At 37.6% G+C, this 22,934-nt stretch overlaps 1 protein-coding gene and 1 pseudogene across 1 annotated transcript in view; one reads left to right on the top strand and one right to left on the bottom strand.

Moving 5' to 3' along the window:
- Positions 1-22,934, bottom strand: part of PLCB4 (phospholipase C beta 4) — a 415,887-nt gene that overhangs the window by 191,693 nt on the left and 201,260 nt on the right.
- On the top strand, positions 14,127-14,608 carry LOC118881607 (annotated as a pseudogene).

Genomic DNA, 22,934 nt, shown 5'->3' with positions numbered 1-22,934 from the left:
TCTTTTTCTGGGCTGCTGCAAAGCTTCCTAGTTAATCTTTCTGTCTGCAGTCCATCCCCTACCCTTCCCTCTATTCTCTAGACAGAAGGCCAACTAACTTTTCTAAAACTGCAAGTTTTATCAAAAAGTGGGCACAAGACCTAAGCAGACATTTCTCCAAAGAAGACATACAGATGGCCAACAGGCACATGAAAAGATGCTAACATCCCTAATTATAAGAGAAACACAAATCAAAACTATGATGACTCAAACGGGTCAGAATGGCCATCATCCAAAAGTCTACAAATAATAAGTGCTGGAGAGGCTGTGGAGAAAAGGGAACCCTCCTACACTGTTGGTGGGAATGTAAATTGGCGCAGCCACTATGGAAAACAATATGGAGCTTCCTTAAAAAACTAAAAATAGAGTTGCCATACGGCCCAGCATTCCCACTCCTGGGCATATATCTGGAAAAGACGAAAGCTCTAATTTGAAAAGATACATGCACCCTAGTCTTCATAGCAGCACTATTTATAATAGTCAAGACACGGAAGCAACCTAAATGTCCGTTGACAGATGAATAGATAAAGAAGATGTGGTACATATATACAATGGAATATTACTCAGCTATAAAAAGGAACGAAATAATGTCATTTGCAACAACACAGATGGGCCTAGAGATTATCATACTAAGTGAAGTAAGTCAGAGAAAGACAAATATCATATGATACCACTAATATGTGGAATCTAAAAGAATGATACAAATGAATTTATTTGCAAAACAGAAACAGACTCACAGACATAGAAAACAAACTTATGGTTACAAAAGGGGAAAGCGGGGGAGGAAAGGATAAAGTAGGAGTTTGGGATTAACAGATACATGCTACTATATATAAAAAAGATAACAAGAACTTACTGTATAGCTCAGGGAACTATATTCAATGTCTTGTAATAACCTGTTATGGAAAAGATTCTGAGAAAGAATATATATATATATATATATATATATATATATATATATACACACAACTGAATCACTCTGCTGTACACCTGAAAGTAACATAATATTGTAAATCAATTACACATCAATAAAAAAATGCAAGTTTTATTATGTCAGCTGATTAAACACTTCAATGGCCCATTACCAGCTACAAGATAAAAATCCATTTAACAACACAGCTTTAAGAAGACTTACATAACCTGTCTCTCCAATCATACTTTTATCATCCACCCCAAACACACACACATACTCCCCAACCACAGTGCCCAATTCTGTATATGACATACCATCCAAACACAATACTCTTACACTATCTGCTTCCCCCTTCTTCACTTGGCTAATCCCTGTCCATTATCCATGACTTAACACAGATGTCAAGGATTCTGGGAGGCCTTCTCTAACCCACAACTTGGGGGGGGGGTCCTTATTTGTGATCCCCTTCTTCTCCCGTCTGGTCTCCCAGATCAGTAGACTCTAGTACATATAAGTTGAGGGTCTGGAGTCAGACTGCCTGGATTCAAATCCCAACTACACGTTTTACGGCTGTGTGATCTTCCGCAAGTTACTTAATGTCTCTGAGCCTCAGATGCCTCATTTGTAAAATGGAGATAATCATAATGCCTACTTCAATAGGACTGTTTTGAGGATTAAATGAGTTAATACAGAAACGACTTAGAAGGAGTCTGACATCTAATTATTGCTCAATAAATGTTAGGCAGGACTAATAATAAACGTAGTAGTAGAATCATGCTAGGCTCCATCTGCAGGTCTTTCACCCTTGATTGTATACTTTGCAAAAACAAGTATATCATTATCCCTCCTGCAAAACACTTATCTATGTCAAATATTCAATACATTGTTCTTTAATAAATATATGCCAACTGAGGATTCGAAGCAATCAAAGATTTCCATTCCCCGAAGAGTTCTCAGTCTCCCCTGAATCACATGGGATTTCCTCCCATGTAACTTTGAAGTATTTTACACTCATACACACATACTATATATATATAAGTACCTGCTGTGTATCAGATACTGTACTATGTACCAAGAGGCAAAACGAAATGAGAAAAATAATTCCTGTAACCAGAAGCTCACAAGCTAAGTCAAGTTAACTGCTCCAGTGAACAAACTGTGAGGACCTTTTCATTAGACACAAGAGCAAGTTGACCTTGTCTGGTATCAACCTAGACCATCTTTTAGTTTTAAGGGTGTGCTCACAGTGAAACGTGTCACACCTACTCACCCTTAGAAGTGGAATACACTCTAAAACAATTTGATTAACGGCCTCTCCTGTAGCTTATTAGCTTTGCACAGAAGAACCTAGAAAGCACATGACTTGCCACAATGAAATGTATGTAGAACATGCTAAAACAATCTTGTCCAGGCTTATGTTTGACTGGGGGGTCAGGTGGCTTGATCATCTAAGTTGGAGCCCTTTGTAAACACTTTACGATGATAACCATGGCAGCGTGTAGGGCATTAGTCACGTTCCACCTTGAATTTCTGATCGCCCATCAGCATCCTCCTTAGCAGAGCATTTTTTAATGTCTACTAAAGTGCCTAGAATGCTTTAGCTACAAGTCCCTGATCTGATTTAGTTTCATCAAATTATTTTTAAATGATATAGCAGAATCCCACTGCAACAAAGTTCTGTTATTAAGAAGGTTTTTATACATCAGGTCAAAACATATCCCTCTAAAATACAATAAGCACACACTCTAAAAGCCCCAACTAATGTGGTTAGCCTGGACATTAAATGTGACTTCTGACTCCAGGCCCAAGTGCTGTAGGAAACTCCACTAAAGTTGCACGTGGGCAACCCTTCTTGGAAGAAGCTCAGGATTACTAATTAGTCATCTCACTGGGCCACAAATATTTTATGCAGGCTGTATTACTTACTCATACTTCACATTGTTCAAAAATGATTGAGGGAGGTAAGTAATCTGGATAAGCAGGTACATCTTAACAATAAATGCACATAATTAGATATATACAAAATAGCTTAACTGCAGCGGAAAAGCTAAAACTTAGTGGTTAAAAGCATAGACTTTGTTACCAGGCAGCCCTGGGTTCAAGTTCTTCTTGATGAGCTATGTGAATCTTGGGAAAGGTACCTAACTTCTTTTAACCTCAGCTTTCTTAACACTTAAATGTTGATAATAATACTACCTACCTGATAAGGTCATGAGACAATGAATGTAACATACAGGATGTTTGGGGTATTGTAATTATAAGAAAACTTCTTGGTTTCTTCACCCCTGACTGTTCAACTGAGCCTAAGAAAGCACAGTGCCGTCAGGGTTCTGCTTTTCAAATAAGATTTAAAATGCAAAACCAAAAAACTTGAGATAATGAATGATCACAAAACCCTTCAGAAAAGAGATGGGGGATAAGTCCTCAAACTGGATGAATCCAAAGCTGGTTAATTACATTCTGCCCACTAATGCCTTTAGGAACCTGAAACTGAATGATGTAACCTTTTCTCCTTTTCTTAGCTGTTAGCTGGTAATTCTATCTCCTACTGTAACTGATAAACACATTTCTACAATGAATCATCAAAATATGCTGAAATCTGTCTACAGGAAAGGCTCTCTGTGAATAAAGCCAAAAATGATTCTACTTTTTCAAATAAGAATTTAGGTGGCCTTCACTGGCCTTTCAGTTCTAATCTGGCACCAATTAACAAATAATTCATTTAAAAAGTATTTCATCTTTCGGAAAACTCATTGAAGTGATAAGAATGGGCACCGAATACATTCTAGGCACTTGGTCTAACTATTAGAATAGAAAAAATTCAATTTCTTGAGATTTGTCTAATTATCGTGTTCCTATTCAGGAATCATAATTAGACTATATAACTTGATGAACCGTCGTGATGAACACCTCGTTTGAAGTCATCCAGGAAAGGGAAAACATTTGTCTTCCTCATTTCTTTGTCATGATTAAGAGGCAAAGTAGAGCTATTTAAAAATATATAAGGAGATTTTAAATAAAAGGATACTCTCAAAACTTTGATACTCTCAAAATGAAAGTCAGGAATGGTAAATACATATAATGGAATACCATTCAGCAATAATAAATGGAGTATCTATATCAGCAACAACGGAGAAGAAACTCAAATACACTGTCCTAATGTGGGATTCAACACAAATTGTATGGTTCCGTTTCTATGCTATTCTGGAAAAGGCAAAGCTATTAATGATGGAGGGCAGATCAGTGGTTGCTAGGGGTAAAGGATGGAGAAAGGGCTTAACTACAAACAGGCAGCAGAAGAGTATTTTTCCGGAGTGATGGAAATGCTCTGTGTCCTAATTATGTCAGTGGTTACATGACTCAATGCATTTGGCAAAACTCACATAACTCAAACCAAAAATGTGAATTGTACTGTCTGTAAATTCAAATGTAAAGTTTAAAAAGAAGAAAACATACAGTTCACTGTTTACTGAGGCCTAATCTTAACACTATTTAAAATCGTAGTAGATAGGTGGTTTCTCTTGAACAAAAAATGGGATTTCATTATAAAATCCCAGGAAAACCCATTTTTTTCCAGCTTTACTGAGGTATAATTGACAAATAAAAATTGTATATATTTAAGGTGTATAATATGATGTTTTGATATATATATACATTGTGAATGATTACCACAATCAAGCTAATTAACATCTACCACCTCACAGTCACCATTTTTTCTGGTACTTTCATGTGTGTGGTGGAAACACGTAAAATCTACTCTCAGTAAATTCCAAGTATACAATACAGTATTATGAATTATAGTTGCCATGCTGTACATTAGGTCTCCAGAAGGTATTTATCCTACATAACTGGAACTTTGTACTCTCTAACATCTCTCCATTTCCCCCACCCCTCTGCCCCTAGCAAACACCATTCTACTGTTTTTACGAGTTTGACTTTTTCAGATTCCACATATAAGTGAGATCATGCAGTATTTATCTTTCTGTGTCTGGCTTATTTCACTTAGCATAATGTCCTCTAAGTTTATCCATGTTGTAAATGGCAGGGTTTCCTTCTATTTTAAGGCTGAATAACATTCCAGTGTGTGTGTCTGTGTGTCTGTGTGTGTGTGTCTGTGTGTGTGTATCATGTTTCCTTTACCCACTTATCTGCTGACAGACATTTAGGTTGTTTCCGTATCTTGACTACTCTGAATAATGCTGCAATGAACACAGAAATGCAGATATCTCTTTGAGAAACTGATTGCATTTTTAAAAGCTGTAGTATATACTGTAGATTGTCTGTGAACTCCATTCCACCCTTTTTCGGTTGGGGAGGCCAGAAAGCTAAACATTACATTTCTAAGACTTCTTTGCAGCTGGGTTCCAGTTAGAATTGGAGCCAATTAGAAGCACTAATTAAATATCTGAAAGACAGTGGCCATTTTCCTGCTGCTCTGCTCCTAGCAAGAAAGGTCTGAAAGATACAGGTTTTAGAGGAAGTTGTGGCAGCAACAGCAACAGTGGCATGCCTTTGAACTCAAAAGTCCAGGGGTGGACACACATTCCTCATTCTTCAGTCTTTCATGCCATTTTGTAAGCACTCAGTCCCCTGTATTAAATCTCTTCTGCTTGAAACACCTGGAGTGGTTTCCATTTCCTGACTTCATCTCTGCTGATATAAAAGGCCAATTTATTTATAAAATAGTCCCATCTCATGGTCTTTAAAGATGGGATTATTTAGACGTTCCAGAAAGGTCCCATTAAATCCAGCAATCCATGGCCAAAGTAAAGCTACCATTGTTTTGCAGAGTTTTCAGTATCACTCAGCCCTCTTTAACTGTGTTGGAATGATGATAGATGTTAAACAAATTATCTCTTATAGGTGACAGCTCCAGGCTGATATCTGATAGTATCAAACCTAGCAGAAGACAGACTCTACTTCCCAGGTATCTCAAATAAAGTTTCAGAATTGAGCTTAATCCCAACTGGTCAGATCCAGGTATTCTGTCCATTCCAATCCTAGCTATCAGTCCCATGACTGACAAATGAAGAGAGAACATAAATCCTTTTACCTTCTGACAACTGTTAGCATGTCCCTCATAGGTTTTCTGTTGTTCACTACTTGCAGATTTTAAATGTATCTTTCATTTCCTGTTAACAATGAACCACATTAGTCAAGCCAAAAATAAATACTGCAGACTTGTTTAAAGACAAACTTCCCATGAGGCTTGGCAAACATAGCCTGAAGTATTAGGAATAAGTTTGGATGCTTAGGGACTGAGATACCTGCATTTTTACACCTCTAGGGAAGATACTTGAGGAAATACAATGTGCTTACCCACCTTGCTCAAATGCTAACACAAGCACAGCATTTTAGACAAGGTATGTGATGACAAGTTCAAAAAAATGTATCTGTGAGGATAAGGGTCATGGATGCATGGTTGAAAATATACATGTACAGAAGGTGCACCGTACATTTTTATTAAAGGAATGAATAAGATGTGCATGCATTTTGGGCTCTACAGGAGTAAAAAAAAGGTTGGCTTGAGCTAATTAGATGGTTTCTTTATCTCTAAAGCAGGAGTTGCTCATGGCAGTGGCTTCTGGTTGCCTTTGCCCCTTAACACCACTCCCCGTTCCATTGATAAGAGTGTCTTAATAATGTTCATCTTGAAGTCCTCCCCTCTCCTGCTCTCCATTCCTGAGGTCCCAGCGATAATGACTCCAGAAGTGCAGCTTGTGACCTGGGCTCGGATCTCCCATGGCGAGGGATGGAATGCGCCTGGCTCAGGAATGGACAGAATATTGGATCTGACCAATCGGGATTAACAAGTTCACTTGTGATATATGTGATATATTTGATATCTGATATATCTGAGATAGCTGGGAAGTAGAGTCTTTCTTCTGCTAGGTTTCATGCTAGAGCTATCAATGACTAACATGTAAAGTCAGAGAACTGTCCAAACATAGGAGAAGGCACATCAGAGGGACCAAGGAAGCCAAGTCCAGTACAATTAGACTAATGAGACCCTGGAACCAGCTGTATCTGAAGCACCTTTCCAGCTACGTGAACCAAAAAGTTATCCTTTCCTTGCTTAAAACTCCGAAAGTCAACATATTAGTTAATTTTATTTGTTGGTTTGTTTTACTAATTTTTGTCATCCAAAGAGCCTTTACTGAAACATTAACCTTCAGCCCCAAATGTATATTTTCGTGCATACTTTCATGTTTCTAGAGCAGTTTCTTTAGCTTTCATGAGATCCTCAAATGAGTTAATTCCCCAAAAGATCAAGAATCGCTTTTCTAGAAAAAGCAATCCCGCAAAACTTGACTAAAAATTGCCCTTTTATGGCACATTTTTATTTTTACCAAAAACAAACAAACAAAAAACCCTGACCAATTTCTATTTCTAAATAGGAAAGTAGATATGGAATAATCATAGAAAAGAAGAAAGGAAGTAATTAACCATGGCAGGTCAGGGTTTTAAGATCTTTGTTGTTCTACAAATTCTTATTTTTTAGCATCACCCCAAATCATATCAAACACACTGATGGCACTCACAGCAGATGTAGTTGGTATATAAGTCCACGAGGATGATTTAAGTTACAAGTTGAGATAATGTCATGGTTGATAAAATAGTTGACAATGAAATGTCTTATTTGGGAGATATTTAATGACACAGTCATTTTGTTATAGTTTTCATCTTATATTTTGGAGCCAATAAAATTTTTTCAGAACTCACTTATTTTTTGAGAAGGCCGAAAATATCCTGGAACCTAGGAGCTATACTAGCACACTTAAATGATAAAATGATTAAAAATTATTTTTAAAAGTTGCCACACAAGAATATGCACACAGTGTGCTGGGCTCCATTTCCATCTATTTTACACCCAATCTGCCCTGTTCTGATTGTGAAATCTCAAGTTGCCTCTGCCTATCCAAAGGTGATCACTGCACAGGGCTGGTTCTTCTTTATTGGTAATGTAGAAGGCTCTACTGCTGGAATTAATGGATCCTTAATGAATTTTTCCATTTCAAAAGGAAATTCTGCAATTCAGTGTTAATCTTCTAATTTATAATTTGTTATACTTTCATGTTAATCTTCAAACTTATAATTTTATTGAGAACACTACAGACATAGCAATGAATCACAATACACAACAAAACAAAATAAAAAACAACTCAGCAATACTCTGCCCATCCTCCATCTTAGAGAAGTGGGCCAGATATCAGAAAAATAAGTTTAAAAAATATTCTCGAGTAATATAGGGATCCAGCCTGAGATGGCAGCTTCAAAAGAAAAAAAAAAAAACAAAGGAAGAAAAAGTAAAAGTGTTAAGTAACTTTCTTCAAGGAAGAATGGGAAAAAAGGTTTAAATGCCTCAAAATACAAGGAAGACAACACCTACGAATTATTAAGTTGAAACAAGTGCAGAACAAACTTAAAAGAAAAAATTTTTTTTTTCCTAGATTTGCCTACAGGTGTGTGGGAGGAACTGATTACTGATAGGTGTATAAATAATATTTTGAAGGTAAGGAAACCTGTCATTACAGTTTTAACATCTTTATCTAGAGCAGTGTTTCTCAGACTTTTACCTGCAAATAAATTATCCGATTTTCTTGAGCAAAAAAAAAATGCAAATTCTGATTCAGTATGTCTGGGGTGGAGCCAGAGATTCTGCAATTCTCACAAATTCTCAGGTGATAATGATGTTGACAGTTAGGAGACCACACTTTGTGTATCAAGGCTCTAGAGTTCAGTATTTTTTAAGAGCTCCCCTTCAATTTGAATCAGCTTGCCAACATAGATATTGTAACATTTTTAAACAGTGTTAAAAGTTCATACTTATAGAGGTGATTTTCCTTCACTGTAGATAAAAAGAACACTTCTCAACTTTATTTTTTCCAAGTACTATTTTTGGAGAAGTGGCCCTCACTCTCAAAGATTCAGCTTCAGCAAGTCTGGGGCAGGGCTCAAGACTTTGCATTTCTTGAGCCCAGGTGATGGAGAAGCTACTATGCTTGTTGCCCCACTGTTTTAGGGCAAATATCAAGAGTCCTGCTGGAAATTTCTGTAAGAATTCATGAGAACAGAAAGTCTTTACTATCAGAAACTCATCAAGTATTGGAGCTTCAGGTGACCTGAGATTAATATTTCCCAAGGTCCTCATTTGAGAGGCAAAGAGCTTGGGTACCAGAGAAACTGGGTGTCTTACCTGGAGCCACAGAACTGGTTAGAGAAGCAAAATGAGGCCCAGAACTCCACTCTTTCATCGTTACACAAGGAGTCTTGTCCCTATATCACACTACTGTTTTTTCATCTTTTTAAAATATTCCTGAATCACTTGCTGATGGATCCCTAACAACCCAACACTGAACACATTTCAGTTCTTCCAGTCACTCTCTTTTTAGAAATAATCTCCAATAAAGTGTTTCTAAGTGTGGCCCAAGGGCCTCCTCTATTGGAATCTCAACAGAGCTTGGCTTGCTTAAAGATTCAGATTCTTAAAGTTGTCCCCAAACTATTGAATTTGATTCTCTTGGGCTGGTAGCTGGGAGTCTGCATTCTGACAAGCGTACCTACAAATGCCCCCCAGTGGGACTGTTTGAGGAACAGGTCCATAAGATGATGGTTCAACCTTGCATGGTTCTCCTTGGAGGAGAGGGTTTAAAAATCCCCATGCTCAGGCTGCATGCAATTACATCGGAATCTCCAGAGGTGCGGCTCAGGCATCAGTAGTTGTCAAAGCTCTCCAGTGATTCCAATGTGCAGCCAAGGATGAGAAACAGTACTCAGAGATTTCCAGATACCTCTATATTTCTATCTAATATAAGGATGTTAAACCTTCAGACAAAATGATATTTTCTTTTAATGAATATAGAAATTTGGTCACCTGGAATACCAAGGGTATTAGAGCAGTTGGCTTCAAAAATTTCAGTCTGATCCAGTAAACCCAAATGCTTCTATTCCAACAAAATAAGTTGGAAAAAAAGTTCTGAATTGGTGTCAGCAGGGTCCCACTGAGGTGGGGTTTCCTGTTTGCCTGGAGAACTAGAAATTCTTGTTATTTCTATCTGGTCACTTCTGGCAGTTTACAAAGCAAGGATTTTTATAAGAAAATATTTTTTTATGGATTTCTGGTTAAGTTACTAAATAATAAATGCTTCCCTGCAAATGAGCAGTTTGATTTAACAGCAACGGCAGGTTAAAGTGACCCACGTCAGTTCCCAGGACTCTTTTAAGGAGTAAACAAGAGAAAAGTAGGAAAATAGAATTCCTGAAAAGTAGAGTGTCTGAAATTCATCTTTTTAGACTTCAAAGTCCAAAACGCTAATGGCATGAATTTCTGAATTGCTGCCAAAGATGTTCTACCTAGTAAGTTTCTTGAGGGTATCTGTATTCTAAACAATCAATCTAGTAATTTCTCCATAATCAAAAGTTGTTGGCTTAGCTGAAAAAGAGCTTAAGCTTTATGAAAAGATGCCATTTTAGGGACTTTAAAAACTTGCAGAGCTGGACATAAGAACAGAGGTAGGTTAGTGACAATATATGTGACATTTATTAACTTCAAGATAATGACTACCTAATTAAAAGCAGGCTTGCCAATACTTCCATTTTGGCGATAATATTAACACCTTTATTGCTTTTCTCTTTCCTTTTTTCACCCCACAGATCACCCCTCAGTGCCAAAACAGAACAGCATACACTATGGTTCCCACATCAGACACCGGCATCTCTCTCCATCCTCGTCCTGAACTCTGAATTTCCAGCAGAAATGCACTCAAAAGGAAGCTTGGGTGAGGGTAGGGGAAGGCTCTCAGCTGAAGTTCAGACAAAACAATTGGGATGCCACCCCTCTCTGGAAGAAGCCCTTTTAACAGCCCTAATCTGTGGTTCCTAATTCGCTCCTCTGCCTAATCCGCATTTCTCAAATATTTATGTCCTACAATTGTTGGGAGATCTCGTGAACTGTCAGATTCTGATTCAGTAGGTCTGGGGTAGGGCCTAAGAGTCTGCATTTCTAGGTTCCCATGTGATGTTAATGCTGCAGGTTCATGGACCACATTTTCAAGTGCAAGGAACTAGATATTATTTTGGGTGGAAAAGAAAACACAGTGATGGTGAGAGGCTATGTCCCCTGCCCCACATCTACTAAGGTGTCAGTGGTGGTCAATTTTGGAGAGCCCATCAAGCCCACAACTTCTTTGAGAATTATTATCTGACCCATTTCCATGGCATATCAATGGCACCCATATTTGTGCTAGGACCTTACCACTGGCCAGAGTTGACTGGACCAAGGATGGACATACATGTCCTCAATCTGAGCCAATCAGCTTCTTCCTCTCTTGAGAATTTGGGGTCAGACTTCAGAGGGCCAGCCATGAGTTGCTTGAACCAGGAGATGTAAACATCTGGAACCGTCATTGTACCTCATGTGGAAAGAGAATTGGGGACAGAGAAAAATAGCACTGGAGGAGCAGAGATGAGAGAGAACCTGAAAATCAATTGCTGCCTGGATTCTTGAAAGTTTAGTTCCTATTTTCAGTTTCTTACCATGGGATCCCTGGAAACAGCCCTGCATCCTTTTGATAAATTCCCCTTTTTCTTGCTTAAACTAGCTTGAGAGGGAGCCTACAAATCCTAATGCAAAGGGAAGGTAGTTTTACTTTTCATCAGAGAATACACTGTCTGTCCCAGAGGTCAGGATCTTAGAGGAATAAAGAGTTCACATCCATATCCAGTAGTGGTGGGCAACTTCCTGGGGCTACCTGTGAGCAATCCTATGACCTTCTGTGAGTCATTTAAAAGGAGCCTTTAATTCCTCTTGAAATGTCAGACAATGTCAACTCTTCAAACTCTTTTAATAATTAAGGCTCTGTTTACTTCAATCTATGTCCTTCTTTCCCATTTCCTTCAACCTTATTATCCTTACATGCCAAGTAAAAAGAAACCCAGCCTATTCCTCCATCACTCCCCCCTAAGCAGGTGACTCGCATTCCACCCACAGGAGACAAGTGGCTGGCCCACAGAATGCATCCGGAAGGTGGGAGCTATGATTTTTATAAGTTCCTCTCTCCACTCTCTCATTCACCTGACTACCTGTTTGATCCTCCCCTCTTGCCGTATCACACTCTTCCTTATTATAATCCTTGTAAATGTCTTTGATCTTCCACTTAAAATAAAAATCCAGTGGTTCTCCTCAGGTGGTACCAGCTCCTAGATTCCTACCTATCCTAAAGACAATTCCTTCCCCCACCCATCCAACCCCGTTCATCCACTTGACCTCAGAAGATACAATTCCACACACACCCCCTTCCATAACCACCAACACATCCCATCTTTCATGATATGTATTAGACTTGGTACCGGTGCAATTCACCTTGACAAGGCTAGCTTATGCCAAATGAGTCATCCATTAGGGGTAAACAGCCTGGCAAAAATAAGCCTTTAATCTTCTGCCTCCTTGAGACAAGAACAGAATCTAGATTCATTTTTGTCCTGAGATGCATGGTTACAGCTCCAAGCCACTTTGCATTAATGAAGTTTCCACCTTTTCATCTATTGGTGGGTACGGAAGTGTACAACCATCTGTTTTCATTCAAGATGTGTCTTTGGACATGTCTTCCACATCCATAAAGACTTCCATTCACCTAATAACAGCTAAGAAAATTGTTATTGATTATGACAAGGTAAACATTTCATTATCTTTTCACTTATGGTATCAATTGTATACTAAAACTCCCCTAGAAGAACAAATATGTTCAATCCCAACCTCAATAAAAATGCAATATATTCATTTCCAATTTAAACTCATATTTTTCATTGATTTCTCTAAAATGATCTATTCCAAAGTTATTAAAACTATGCCTATGAAGAATATTCAATGCCATGAAAAAGCACTCCAAATATAATGGTTTTGGGGAAAAAAACAGAAGACATACACATAATATGTCCAAAGTTTCAAAGTATAGTTTATGTTTATGTCTAGAAATACTAGAAATAATTATAACAAAATATTATTAGTGGTTATGTCTGGATGATAGGATTGAAGTAAATAGTTCATTTCTTCTTTGTAGTTTTATGAAGTAAAAAAGATCTTTTCAGGGAATTCCCTGGCAGTGCAGTGGTTAGGACTCGGTGCTTTCACTGCAGTGGCCTAGGTTCAATCCCTGGTGGGGGAACTAAGATCACACAAGCTGCGTGGCGCTCTGCCCCCCACCCCACAAAAAAGATTCTTTTCAGTGCTCATGAACACGTATAATTAGAGAAAAAGTAAACATTACCTATATATCATGGCCTACATTCAGAAAATTAAAATGATTCATGCATCTCCTTTGCTTTGACTGTCCTGCGGGAAGTACAGTTCACTACATTAATGTGATTTGCTGACAGGCTTCTGACATTTTGTGTTGGAAAGGAAGCACTGGAGGAAGACGGCTATGTTCTTTCCAAGTGCCTTAGACTGAAAGGATGAGATAAGGAATCAGCTTTAGGGTTGGTTTGAAAGTGATAACACCTGCCTCTTGGACTAATACACTTGGGGTGGGGGAGAAGAAAAATGATGGCTTTAATACTTTTTGTGTAACTTAACCTTTTTTTAAAAAAATTCCAAACATATTGCTTCTTACCTTCTAAGGCAATATGTTCTCTTCCAAAAAAGCCCTAACTGTTCAAACATATTTAAATATTTATTTTATTTCTTCAAGTATTTTCATGAGGAAAAATATAGAAAATGATCACCACTAAGTAAATAAAATTATAATTGCATGATCATCTGCCTCTGAAAATGTATAAAACAAGAAAATACCCTTCCAATCAGACTTATGAGAGATAAGCAATGTTACCAGGTACTGACTATGCATACGTTCGTGTGTATACATACATATATCATGTCTATGTGTATGGCAGCATATACATGTATATGTACGTGTACATGCATAGTTATAAAGTAGATATACAAACATACATGTTTTTAAGAAAAATTAAAATGACATCAAGTTTTACATACTTCTTTGCAGTTTGCATTTTTTGGAACACATAAAACACATTTCTCAAAGGGAACAATTAATTCCAATAGCATAGCCATTTTAAAATTTAATACTGCCAAATTACCCAAACAAACAAACAAAAAAAACTATACAAGATATCCTGCCTTTCGGCCGGAACCGCCATCTTCCAGTAATTCACCAAAATGACCAACACAAAGGGAAAGAAGAGGGGCACCCGCTACATGTTCTCTAGGCCTTTTAAAGAACATGGAGTTGTTCCTTTGGCCACATACATGCGAATCTACAAGAAAGGTGATATTGTAGATATCAAGGGAATGGGCACTGTTCAAAAAGGAATGCCCCACAAATGTTACCACGGCAAAACTGGGAGAGTCTACAATGTTACCCAGCAGGCTGTTGGCATCATTGTAAACAAACAAGTTAAGGGCAAGATTCTTGCCAAGAGAATTAACGTGTGTATCAGGCATATTAAGCACTCTAAGAGCTGAGATAGATTCCTGAAACGGGTGAAGGAAAATGATCAGAAAAAGAAGGAAGCCAAAGAGAAAGGTACTTGGGTTCAACTGAAGTGCCAGCCTGCCCCACCCAGAGAAGCACACTTCATGAGAACCAATGGAAAAGAGCCTGACTGTTGGAGCCCAATCCCTATGAATTCATGGTATGATGGATGTAAAGAAAATAAAAGACCTGGACTGTAAAAAAAAAAGATATCCTCCACTTAAAAACTTTCTTGAAAGGCATATGATTATTTTTATTATGAGGACAATAGTAAAAATTAAAATTAAAACAGTCCAGGAGCTTGGGGTGGGAGGGAGAAATGCCTTCAATGTAAATGGTGGGTTGTTTTTGCTTCTTTGTTTCCTTAAACTGGGTGGTGATTAAGAATATTTATTATCTCGTTCTTCCTCATGCTTTTCATATATTTTACAGATATCCTTTTGAAACTGCTCAATATTTAATAAAAATAATTTTCTAAAAGATATAAAAGTATAAGACAAAAAGGCTTCCTTTCCCATCACACCAGTCCACTCCCACAATGGTACAAATAAATTGATCATTTCTGATTTCAACTTTTCTAGTCTACCTCTATACCTCTCTAGAGGCAGGACTATTCAATAGAACTCTAGCAAACCACATATGTAATTTTAAATTTTCTAGTAATACTCACATTAAAAACAACAACAAGAAAATGGTAAAATTAATTTTAGCAATATATTATTTAAATAGACTGAAAATACTATCAGTTCAACATTATTCAATATTAAAAATGACTGAGGGGGCTTCCCTGGTGGCGCGGTGGTTGAGAATCTGCCTGCCAATGCAGGGGACACGGGTTCGAGCCCTGGTCTGGGAAGATCCCACATGCCGCGGAGCAACTGGGCCCGTGAGCCACAACGACTGAGCCTGCGCGTCTGGAGCCTGTGCTCCGCAACAAGAGAGGCTGTGATAATGAGAGGCCCGCACACCGTGATGAAGAGTGGCCCCCACTTGCCACAACTAGAGAAAGACCTCGCACAGAAACGAAGACCCAACACAGCCATAAATAAATAAATAAATAATAAAATTTTTAAAAAAATGACTGAGGTATTTTAACATTCGTTTTTTTCATACTAAGTCTTGGGAATCTGATGTGTATTTTCCTTACAGCACATCTCAATTTGGATGAGCTGCATTTCAATGGCTCAATAACCCCGCCTGGCCAGTAGCTACTGAATTGGAAAGTGTACCTCCAGATAGTATGCTCAAACCCCTATTTCTTGATTTGTTAACTTGAAAATTATCATTTGACTCCACAGTATGCTATTCCCTTTTTTTTCCCTCTCTTCACCACCACTAATATTATATAATATTTTGTTTTTCAATTGATCTGTAGACAGTTTAAACCTCTCTTCTTAACTCACCAAATTGAGGCAGTGTTATCTCGCTCTCTTTGTAAAATGAGGGATTAGGGTCCCTCTGTCTCCTTCCACCTTCTTCCCCTTTCCACCTCCCAAATTTTCTCTAGCAAACTACTACTCTCACATTGTCAAAGTTTTATCATTTATACCATGTTCTGTACTATAACTTTTTTACACAGTGATGTTGGTAAATTGCAAAATGAACAGCATTTACAATATGAAAATTACATGGTAACTACTCTCTGCAGAAACAAATTGTGCGTGTGAAGGAAGAGAAGGCCATACAACACTGCTCTAATCGGTGCTGCTCCAAGAAGCAGAACAAAAACTGAGTCGAGAAGGGCCCGACTTAAATACTCTGTTAACTGAGAACATGCAGCTTTATCACACTTTCTCTTATAGAAATTTCATTTGCTTTTAGGATTTTAGAGCTCCCTAAAGATCCTATTCTGCTTTTGACAGCATTTTTTTTTTTTTTTTCTTTTAAACATTTGCCAAAGAGCTACTGTCTTGGGGTTTCTTGTTTTTTGTATTAGTTTAGTTTATCCACCTATCCTTGGAACCCACATTTCTCTCTTTTATTTTGCTGCATTAATTCTTTTAGGAATGGCCTGGGGATGAGCAAATGTTTTAGTTCTTACTTGTCTTAAAATGCTTTTATTTTCCCTTCATACTGAATTTGCAGTTTGTTGGGAACAGAATCAAAATTCCTACCAAACCAAGAAGGTATCATTCTCTTGTCCTCTAGAAATCATCTCTGTGGTCAATTCCCTATCCCACTCCCATTTCTGGAATCTTTTAGCATCCTCTCCTGCTCCTTGGTGTTCTGAAATATCAGGAAAATGTGTTTAATTACCGATCCACTCATACGCTTACTCAACCTACTTTGCACTCAGAGGGCCTTTGTTGTCTGAAGATTTGGAAAAGTTAAAAATGTGTGTGTGTATGTGTCTTTTATTTCCTCCAATTTTTTTTCAATTTTCTCTTTCCAGACCCTCTATAAGAAAATGTAGGACCACTATCATGTCTCATCTCTTCACTCATATTTTCCAACTCTTTGTTCTTTTGCTCCGTTTTTCTGGAAGGTTTCTTCATCTTTTCACTATACTATTATTTTTTAAGTCAACAATTACACTTTAATTTCCAATAATCCCTTCTTGGTCTTGAACTACTCCTCTTCCATAGGAGTCTGTTCTTAACTATCCCTCATGATAAAATTTGGAATTATTTTAAGGATTTATCTCTTCTCATTTATTTCTGTTTCTTCTGGCTCAGTTGGTAGGTTTGTTCACATTGATCCTTCTCTTTTAGCTGTCTGTTTCTCATCAGTATCTGCTGATTCTAGTTTGTTTGATCATGTTAATGAATGATCTGGACGTCACAGAGTAATCCAGATTCAAATAGTACCAACATGGCTTCTTCTTCATTTCTCCTCATCAAATTGCAGACCATTCCATTTCTGGTCACTTCTGAAATAGTTCTTGCTGGTCACTTAATTCTGGATTCCCTAAGAACCATGAACTATTTGGGCTAAAAACTGGATTTTCTTGCTGCAGTTTTCAAAAGTACAGCACATGAGGGTCTGATGGGCATTATTTCAAAATTAGGCTTTATCTGACAGATCAAAGGTCATTGTTTTAACTTAGTCATAATGGCTACATTGAAACAGATTCTAGAATTAATTCAGTGTTACAGAACTTAGTTGAAGAAAAATTAATTTCACTTACATTTAAGGTCTAAACAAATCAATAAAGGAATATATTTATTTTCATGCTATTCCCAATTGTACCATTTTAGGATAGCCTACTAAAGCGAAGAGACATTTGAAATTGTGTGGGTACCTCTATCCTTTCTTATTACAGTAACTTATGCCAAAAAAAAAAAAAAAAAAAAAAACGAACAAGTAAGTGCCCTGTGTCCAGAAAGACAATAAATACCACCTCAGACAGGAGGGTAAATATCCCAAGACACTCTGTATGATGGACTCTAGGTCCATCCACCTCACTACAAATAACTCAGTTTTGTTTCTTTTTATGGCTGAGTAATATTCCATTGTATATATGCATCACATCTTCTTTATCCATTCATCTGTCGATGGACACTTACATTGCTTCCGTGTCCTGGCTATTGTAAATAGTGCTGCAATGAACACTGTGGTACATGACTCTTTTTGAATTATGGTTTTCTCAGGGTATAGGCCCAGTAGTGGTAAGTCAGAAAGAGAAAAACAAATACCATATGCTAACACATATATATGGAATATAAAAAAAAAAATGGTTCTGAGGAACCTAGGATCAGGACAGGAATAAAGACACAGACATAGAGAATGGACTTGAGGACACGGGGAGGGGGAAGGGTAAGCTGGGACGAAGTAAGAGAGTAACATTGACATATATACACTGCCAAATGTAAAATAGATAGCTAGTGAGAAGCAGCTGCATAGCACAGGGAGATCAGCTCAGTGCTTTGTGACCACCTAGAGGGATGGGATAGGGAGGGTGGGAGGAAGACGCAAGAGGGAGGGGATATGGGGGTATATGTATACATATAGCTGATTCACTTTGTTATACAGCAGAAACTAACACAACATTGTAAAGCAATTATACTCCAATAAAGATGTTAAAAAAAAAAAATCCCAAGACACACAAGTAAAAACTAAAATGGTCTCCATGTGCTTATCTAATTGCTTTTCTCTCAGACTTGTAGCAGAGCCATAGTTAAGAAAGTTACTGAGTGGCTGTTCTATCTTAAAGCTCTCTGAGTTCACCATGCAGTGCCATGAAATTCTGCTCTACTGTGCAATCGTCCCCCATGAGAACAAAGACTTGCTTACAAGGCTGAATGTGTAAGCTGCCTTCCACTGATTTCAACCTCAGTCTTTCCTCAAACCTTGCAAACACACATACTAAGGGTCCCATCTAAACAAAATCCTCCAACACTAAAATCCTCAGGAAAGTTTATTTCTGAAAAATCCATTCTCAAGTGATTATACATTCATATTACACAACATTTACATTTTAAAAATGTGAATCATGTTATTTAATTTTCCAACTCAGATGGAAAACACTGCTAACACTGGTGATACTTAAAAAGATATGTTGCCCAGGAGAGAAGACTATAAAATGTTAAATATCTGTAATGAAATGTAACAGCTACCAAAACAAGAACAGATGCCTCAGCAGATGGTGCAACTTGTCCACCCAATATCTTTTCTCCCTATTTCAGTGGGTAATGAAAACGAACCCAACTAAAAATACTTGCTTCCAGAGGCTTCCTTACAATTAGTGGTAGCTTTGTGACCCTGTTTAGTCCAGTGATAGATTAAATGTTGAGACTTGGGGATAAGTTTCTGCTTTTCTAATATAGATACAATGTTCCCCACTTCCTTTTTTTGCTTTCTGCTGGGAGTGTGTATGTGACACCCGGAGGTACAGCACCCATTTTGCAACCATGAGGCAATGATCATCAAGATGAAGGCATATCAACTAAGGATGGTAGAGAATGAATATGGAGAGAGGCTGGATTTCTGAGGGAACCACTTAGCTTGAACCAGCCCTGTACTACCTACCACTGAACTTACTGTTATGTGGGGCAGATATGAACCTATGTGTTTAAATACTTTCTGGTTCACAGCACTCATTCTTGACTAAGGCACTGGCAATACCTGAACTTTAGTTGGCCCTCCAGTCATGCGTATACGAAGACTTTAGTGCTTGACCAAAACAGAGATGATTTTCTCTTCTGTAATATTTCCTTTAAATCTTAGATACAGGCCCATGACCCCTTACCAAAATCCTTTGGGGTCTGATATGTTTCAATGTCAGAAAGGTAATATGGTGCATATATAATACATTATGCAATAGTCCCATCAAATCTAGCCATCACCCTTAAGCCCAGGGGTTGACAGACTATGGACAGTGGTCAAAGTCCAACCTGCCCTCTATTTTTGTAAATAAAATTTTATTGGAACACAGCCATGACTTCATTTACATACTGTCTCTGGCTGCTTTTGTGCCAGTCACGACGGCAGAGTTGAGTAGTTGACAAAGAGACAGTATGATTCACAAAGCCTAAAATATTTACTATCTAGATCTTTAGAGAAAAAGTTTGTGGATCCCTAGCAAATACACCAGTATTTATGCAGTGAGACCTATAGCTATTCATCCAAAGTGGGATAAATAAAGACTATATATAACCTCCTGTTGGTTTAGGCATAATTTTGCCACTAAATTTATGCCAAACTTATGGGAAAACTAAATTTCAAAGCTTTAATGCTTTCAGAATTATGGAAAAAGGGACTGAGGAGCAATTTGTCAGGCTGATCGAATCCACCATGGAGCGGTCAGCTCGCTGGCCAGTCCTTTAACGTCTCATAGCCCAGAAAGCTTAAAAAGTCCTATTGCCTGAGGGCCCTAAGAAATAAAGAGGCAGCATACTACAGTGAAAAGAACACCAGCTGTTGAGTAAGATGAATGATTTCTAATCTTACATTCTGGTGATTTGGAGTATATATTGTTCTTCTCTGAGTCCCCATTTTCAAATCTGTGGAATGGAACCAAAATGTTACTGACTCTGCCCAGGGCCACAGAGGATGGTAAGATTATTTGTCAAAGTGCTATGAACAAGGCAAAACACAACACACCCATGTGTTACATATATTATTGGGCAAATTGGATATACTTCATTATATATGCTGGCATAAATGTGTATTTTATTAGATATAATGTATATTTAATTATTAGCTTTTCCTCTTTCACTGAACAGAGTGTTTGATTGCAGAAAAGTCAAAGTTTTTCCAGTCCTCCAAAATGTCTGGGGTTCCTCATGATATTTCTTAATTCTAATACAAGGAAGCTAACATTATACTTTTAATATTTTGCTGTTCTATACATAATTTGAGTCATATGGACCATATTTCTCAGGGAGCTTCTTTGAATAGTTCATTTCTAACGACTATTCAAAAATTTCATGGGGACTTTACCATATTAATTTTTTATGCAATATAAATATTAGAAAAAATACATAAATGTGATAGATTTTTAAATGACTTTTAAAAATATTTTTGATCTTACAATTTTAAATTTCAAAAATCAGATTTTTCTAAACTAAGACTTTTTAAATCATGGAGTTTACACAGTTAAAATACTGATTTACTTTCAAATGTAACAGTAAGAATTGCTATTATTGCTTAACTCCTATATTTCTCCAAGTGCTCAGTCTTCACATACTTGTTTACACAATCTCGAATAAAAACATTTATACTTTAATAATAATTTCCAGAAGCTGATAGGATTCTCTTAATATTTAAATAAATAAATACTACCTAATACATAGCTGTTTTATTACATAGCCTAAATGCTACATGGCCTAAATTTTGGAGAAGTCCTTTTGTTAGATTTGACAGCAATTACTCATCGTGGAAATGTATCCTGTACAGAAGCTTTTCTACCAAGAAACGGGTTAGATTTCAAAAGGCTGTCAATCAGCCCCTTTGTTCATGAGTCCACATGACCACGACAGTGCCTCTTAGAGCTGGGCAAGCTGAATATGCTTTTGTTTTAAAGTGGCTTTGTCTGTACTAATGAGAGCCTCCCAGGTGAAGGTTCCTAGTAGAGAAGCACCTATTTTTTTCCAAGTCTGTGCTGCTAAAGTTACCTCCTCAGAAGACAAGCTCAGGTGGTATAGTTTGCAATGGAGGCATGTAAATATGCAAGCCTATGTTTTGAGGTCTGTGTATATTTTGAGTCTCCAGGAACCCAGAGAAGGGTACATGAGCAGCTTACAAGGTACCCAAATATGGCCAAAAAAATCACATCTCAGTTAGAGCTCATAGATTCAGAGCTGCTTTAAATGAGTAGACTTCATACCCATCTCATTTGAGCTCATCATCAACGGGAAGGCAAAACATAATCAATGAAACAAAGGCGGAATTATGAGCACCTAAAGGAAATTAATTCTGGAAATGTATAAGGTGGGAAGTGTAAGAACTAAGAAAAGGACACTGTGGATGAAACACTGAGGCAGAGGCAATGAATAACACGACAACAAAGAAGCAAGATGCATCTTCACTAGGGCTGGAGCAGAGGTAAGGAGCTGGAAGAAAAGGCAGCCCTTGATGGGCTTCCAGATCAGGTTTGAATACGGATCAGCACAGCCTAATGTGTCAGCTACCTGGGAGAATAAGGAAGGTAAGCTATGGTGAAACTGTTGACTGGGAAACAGAGGAAAGAGTTAGCCAGATTGAATGGAGAAAAGAGACTAAGAGAGTGTGACCCAAGCAAGTATAGCAGATACCAGCCAGACACCAATCCATACAGAAAATATCCACAGAACAAGGGAAGCAAATATGGAAACCACTCTTGGTTACTTAAGAACTTCCACTACCATAGTGCTGGGGTTGCAATGTGTCTGAATTGAGGGGATGAATCAGGATTGGTCAAGACCAGTAGTTCTCAAACTTGGCTGCATATTGGAATAACCCGGAAAGCTTCAATAAAATATTGATGTCTGGACCCCATAGAAAGTCTGATTCCAAGGTTCTCGTGTGGGGTGTAAGCAACAGTATTTTCTAAAGTTCCCACAGTCATTTAAAATCCTAGCCAAAGTTGAGAACAGCTTAAGCTTTAATGTGCATTAAATTAAATTAAAATATAGATTTTGACTGAATAGATCTAGGGTGGGACCCAAGATTCAGCAGTTCTAACAAGCTCTCAGAAAATGCTGTCACTGCTGGTCGCTGGACCATGTTTTGCGTAGCGAGGGCCTAGTCCTGCCTTGTCCAGTACAACAGAGACCAGCCACTTGAAACGTGACTGATGTGACTGAGGAACCAAATTTTTAATTTAATTTAAATTAAATTAAATTTAAAATCTGAAACATGATTTGATTATTGGAAAATATTTAATTATGCATTAAGCAATTTGGTGAACACCTTTTCAATTGATATCTAAATACAGATCAAACATCTCTAATGAAAATTTAGCGTCTGAATTGAAATGTAGTATAAGCATAAAATATGGACTCGATTTCAAAGATTTAGTATGAAATAAAGAAAATAAAATATCTCATTGGCAATTTTTTTATATTGCTTAC

This window comes from Balaenoptera musculus, chromosome 15 (assembly GCF_009873245.2).
Source record: "Balaenoptera musculus isolate JJ_BM4_2016_0621 chromosome 15, mBalMus1.pri.v3, whole genome shotgun sequence".
In the NCBI taxonomy this organism is placed as follows: domain Eukaryota; kingdom Metazoa; phylum Chordata; class Mammalia; order Artiodactyla; family Balaenopteridae; genus Balaenoptera; species Balaenoptera musculus.
This window is presented reverse-complemented; position numbering and strand designations above follow the sequence as displayed.